At 36.4% G+C, this 5,916-nt stretch overlaps 1 non-coding gene across 1 annotated transcript; it reads left to right on the forward strand.

The window, feature by feature from the left end:
• Positions 1-5,565: 5,565 nt before the first annotated feature.
• Positions 5,566-5,672, forward strand: LOC117277665 (small nucleolar RNA R71). The gene has a single exon (XR_004507978.1). It is a non-coding gene; the product is annotated as a small nucleolar RNA R71 (small nucleolar RNA).
• Positions 5,673-5,916: the final 244 nt, after the last annotated feature.

Here is a 5,916-nt window from a genome sequence, read left to right on the forward strand (position 1 = left end):
GATTTAGGCTTCTTGAGGTAAGTATCTTGCCTAATATTGTATGAAGGAATAACCCTTTGGATTGGATCTTATTTGTCTAATTATTATATGTGTACGCAATATATATATATATGCAAGGTGACGCGCATATATGTGAATGCTATGTATGAAGTGTGATCGGATTAGACTCTAGGCTTTTATTATGCCTAAATTTGATTATGTGCACTCTATTATACATGAATAATTTTTATATGACTACGTGAGCTTATCGTTGCATGCTAGAGATCATGTTATGGATTATTATCTCTTAATTGGCCGAGATGGGCATTTGTGGAATCATTGCTTTATTGATTTAGCGTAGTCATGTTTTACATCTTGAGCACACATCCGCACGTTATAATTATTATTATGTCCTTATGTACCTTATTGATAAATTATGAGTATATGTCTCTTGATGATAAATTGTTATTTTGATTTGTTGTGATTTAGCACATATGGACATGTTAAGGATATTGGTTTGGTGTGAGCACGAGGTCTCTTCCGTGCGGATATTGTGATCGTGATGATGTTGTTGTCAGGATGGAGCGAGTTCTTTGCTGTGCGCATGGAGAATATTGTTATTGTTATGGCACGAGATCTTTGATGTTCTGATTGATGATAATTGTTATAGCACGAGGTCTTTGTTGTGTGCTTATTGTTATGACATGTGTTTTTGCCATGCAGCATGTAGATATGGATTCATCTCCTAGGGTCGCCCTCCCATGTTTCTCTCTTGATGGCGTACACGCGGAATGTGGTACTTTGACAGATGTTGTTGATTCTGATGTGGAGGCGGATGATGGAAGCGAGTGTAAGGGTGGAAGCTTGGCCATGCAAGTGAATCCTTTATGCCTTGTTGTGCATTTTACGTCCTTTTATGTGAATTTTAACATGCTACACTCCTCTATTATTGATTGATAATTTGACTGTTGAAAACTGATTTACCTGTGTTGAGTTGATACCTCCTATTTTGTTGAGTTAATGATATTGCATCCAGTGTTATTCCTGTTGCAAGTTATTATGTATATTGAAAATGTTCTTTGATTAGTGAGTAACATGACTTAAACCACGTCGTTAATTCTTCGAGGTTAGTGTTGATACTTACTGAGTACATGTTGTCCCGTACTCATACTATACTTATGTACATTTTTGTGTAAATTCGGGTGTTGGCAGCAGTGGACCTAGGGAATGAGTTCATTTTCCGATCAAGAGGATTCAAGATAGTGCTCCATGGAAACTGCATGTTCTTGGAGTCCCCTTCCTTTACTCTGATACCATTGCATTTACATTTGGACTGTATTGTACTTTTGAGACATCTTTATGTACTAGGTTTAAAGCTCATATCTCTGTGCTACCTGGTTTTGAGAGTTTGATTTATGTATCAGTGTATTGTCTATTGGGAAGTTTTATTCCGCTATTGTAGTTATTCATACTTATTGTAATTTGTTCCATTGTCTTCATTATATTGTATGATGGCTTACCTAGTATTGGAGGTTACGTGCCATCACGATCTTTGGTGAGATTTTGGGTCGTAACATAAGTTATGTGATCACATATATGATTGCCACACCTAACACCTTACTCTTAATAAATTTGATATATTCTTTTAACTATAATACCCATAAGTTTTTTTGACTATTTATTATGTTCTCGCCACGGCACTCTATGTTGGGCATAGGAGTGCTCAAAATGTTTTGAGATATATAGTATTGAATCTTATGCTTGAAAGGTAGTATAGATATATAAAAGATGGAAGAAGTGGTACAAAACAAATTTAAAATATTTAAGGGGAAAAGACGACCATAGTTGCAAAAGACACAATTTTAAATGACTAAATCTCCCAGCTCATAATTAACAGAGTTATGAAATATATGTCGAGTGAAAGCTCTTTGAGACTAGTTTTCCAATGCTTCAAAGTTCAAACCAATAATTTTTTGAAAATTACTACAATGAGTTATGACCATTTTATTAAAGGATAGCAGAGCAGAAATTTTGTTCCAAAACATATCTTGTTGCGGCGGACCCTGTGACGTGTAGCGCGACGTGACAGGCTAATTTTTGGCAAAAAGTACATATATTCAAGTCTCTGAACATCTCTCTTTTCACGGGGAGTCATGCAATGCGTAGCACAACGCGGCAGGCTAAATTTTGGCCTATGTGACCCTTAAATGCGTAAAATAAAAGGGCACTTTAAGGAAAGAGATACTCGCTATAGTTTACAACGTTTTGGGGAGCTTGTTGAGGGAAAACGACTTAGGGTGTCACTATCCACTCAAGGGAAGATTTTTATCAAAGATTCAACTTAACAGCGTCATATTAACATCATCTAACACCTAGAGATTCAAATTCATCAAGAACTGAGGGAGTTCTTCAAGACCCGAGACCTATAGTTTCTTTAGAACAACATTCCGGATAATGTTTTTTCTCTCTACTATTAAAGTTAGAAACCTTATAGCTTAGATTGGCATGTAGATCATAAGGATGATGAATTCATAGGTAGAACCTATATGAAGCCATTAATGACTAAATAAAACTTGAATTTAGGAAAAACGAGATGAGATTGTAGTTGTGTTAATGGTTATTATAGATTTTTTGAGAGGACTGAAATATTCTTCTTCATTGATAGAGGTACGTGACAGTTTATTCAGGTAATATGAGATTTAAATTCCCTAAGTCAAGGTCTTGACAATAAAGTGACTATAAAGAAAATGCTTAATAAGACAATTATCCGATAAGAAAGTGTATGATTGATCTTAGGTGTAAATGCATTGACTATTAGTTACTACACTTTTCTAAGAATTTTAATACATACAATTAACCTTCAAAACTCTATACTTATGTCAAACCATAACTCCACCTTCACATCAATATATATTAACTCCCTACTTTTTTAAGCACAATTACATCAAGTAACCATTATCAAGGAATATTTTTCACAATTATACACTTATTTGTTTCTTTTCTTTTTCAATTCAAGTGGCTCTTAGTTTTTCAAAATATTGCACCTTTCTACTTATTTCAATAGTTCCACTCAAAAGCCAAACCAACCACCCCACACTTCAACTTTTACAAAGTTCATAACAAATTCAAGTGCTCACGAGAGGTATAAGGTTCAAATAGATGGTCAAATCAAGCAACTGGGCATGGCTTGTAATGTGGTTTCTAAAGAAACAGGATTACAGGCTCAACGAGGTTAACTAAGCTATATAACAATTAGGTGGGCAAAACCATATAACTAGCGCAACAAAGAAATGCCTATATCGCTTCCAAAACTGAATAAACTACTATTTCGCTTTGCAAACACACGGGACAAGATCTAGACATCAAATGCAATGCACAGAATAACACAAAACCTCACACACACATGTCACGTAATTCACTCAGGAATGGACTATCACGACACTCTAGTCAAAATAGTTAAGCAAAGTTAAGATCATACACTTTAAGGTACTTATACAAGAGTCAAAAATTGAGCCTAAGCGTCACAACTAAATCACTTACTATTCTCAAAGTATAATAAAGCCAAGAGATATTTCTTTCAATTCAAATCACAATACAAAGTTTCCTACTCCTAACAAAAATAAAAACTACCTACACCTGGTTCAAACAAAACCCTTGAAAAAGAACCACGACACAAAGAAAAATAAAGGAGGAATTATTACACTACCTACAAACCAAAATCTTTTTGTCTATTTTCTTTCGACTTTAATCCCTCAAGAAACCCGTCGATGATATCCATCATCGGAAAAAATTAATTTTAAATTTTTTATGTTTTTTTAAAAATAATTCTATCTTTACTAACTACAACTAACAAACAGAAAATTACTATACATACATACAAATATCCCCCACCCCACACACAATTAAAAAACATAAGGTAGAGGAATCTTCTCTGAATATCTATTCGGGGTCTAAGTCGAAGTCGGGCTCCATTCCCCATGCCCGAACTAATGCACACATCTATGCAGATAACTTCTTCTTAGTCTTCTTGGGATACACCCCACAATTATTTTTCTCGCTCACTGTAGCCTTCTCTTTCGATCCCTTCACTTTCACTCAACACATGCAACTGGTTTTCCTTTTTGCACCCCCTTTTCTTCATCCATCTTGAAAGTCACAGTCTTCTCACCTACTCTAAGCATGAGTTTTCTCTCATGTATATCTAATATATCTCTTCCTGTCACTAAGAATGGTCTTCCTAGGATGAGGGGGGCCTCCTTAGTTTCCTCCATATTCAACACTATAAAATTTTCAAGAAATACTAACTTATCCACCCGAACTAACATATCTTCTACTATACCCTCGGGTATTAAAGTTGTTTGGTCAGCCAGCCGCAATGATATTGGTGCAGACCTTATCTCTCCAATCTTATTCTCCAGTTTTCTGTAAATAAATAGAGGCATAAAATTAATTGAGGCACCAGAATTACATAAAGATTTATCAAAATTGATCGTTCCTAATGAGTAAGGTATAGTAAAATTGCCTGGATCTCCACACTTTTGTGGCAGTTTATTTTGTAATATCGCACTGGAATGCTCTATGAGCTTGACCACTGAAGTCTCATCTATTTTTCTCTTCTTCGTAAGGATCTCTTTCAAGAATTTGGCATAAGCAGACATTTGTGAGAGCACTGCTATGAATGAAGTTTACATGAACCTGTTTTAGCACATCCAGAAATCTCCCAAATTGCTTGTCCAGCTTTTCTCTACTTTGATTTTGAGGAAAAAGTAGAGCAGTCATATACTTGCTCTCCTCAGGTTCCTCCCTTATTGAGTTTTCATCCTTCTTTTTCTCAGCTTTCATTTGGCCCTTCTTCTTTTTATCAACATCATTCTTCATCTGCTCCCAACTTTCTTTTTCATGTTTCACATCATTATGCATCAGGGTGGGATCTTTCAACACTTCCCACTTCTCAAGGTTATAACATTCACTGTTTCTTTGGGATTTCTCTCAGTATCAGCAGGGAGAGTGCCTAGAACCCTTGCTTCTCTAAATTTCGAATTGCTTCACCTTGTACTTCAAATCTTTCATCAGTTTTCACAATTAATGCCTTCATGAGATCTTCTAGACCAGGCTGATTGGGCTGTTGAGGCTGAAACTGCTGTCTCGGCTGATTCACAAAACCAGGAGCTCCTTGTCCCTAAAATCTGGGGTTATTTTGTTGCCATGCATTAGAGGTGCCCTCCAGGTGAACTCCATAAAAAATCGGAGTGCTTCAGACCCATTGCATTAAAATTATAATTTCCCACAGCATTCACTTCCTCAGTTTAGGCTTGACACTCATGAGTAAGGTGTCCTCTTCCGCATATATCATACACTGCATGAGGCTAACTTTGTATTATAGCCAAGGTCAGCTTCCGTATTTCTTTAGCCATAGCATCAAGTTGTGCTTGCACATATGTAGTAACATCAACTTGGTGAACACAAGTTGTAACTATCTCCTCTGGAGTCTTCTTCATCAAAGGGCCTCCAACTGCATTGCTCAATGTTCTGCGTGAGGCCAGAGTCAATCCATCCCAAAAGACTTGGAGTTGCATACAGAGTTCAATTCCACTATGTTGACACTTTTGAACTATCTCCTTAAACCTCTCCCATGCTTCAAAAACAGTTTCAGTCTCTTTCTGGCAAAATTTATGTATTTCTCTTCTAAACTTGCCCGTCTTAGCTGAGGAGAAATATTTATCAAGGAATTTTCTCGTCATCTCCTCCAATGTTCTAATCGATCCAGTGTGCAAGCTTCAGAGCCACTGCTTTGCATCATCTTTGAGTGTGAAGGGGAAAGACCTTAAGTACACAATATCTTGTGACACACCATTGTATTGAAAGGTGTTCATTATCTCCTCAAATTCCATTAGATGTGTATTTGAATCTTCGTTCATCTCCCCGCTGAAGACATAA

Source organism: Nicotiana tomentosiformis, chromosome 6 (genome assembly GCF_000390325.3).
Source record: "Nicotiana tomentosiformis chromosome 6, ASM39032v3, whole genome shotgun sequence".
Lineage (NCBI taxonomy): Eukaryota > Viridiplantae > Streptophyta > Magnoliopsida > Solanales > Solanaceae > Nicotiana > Nicotiana tomentosiformis.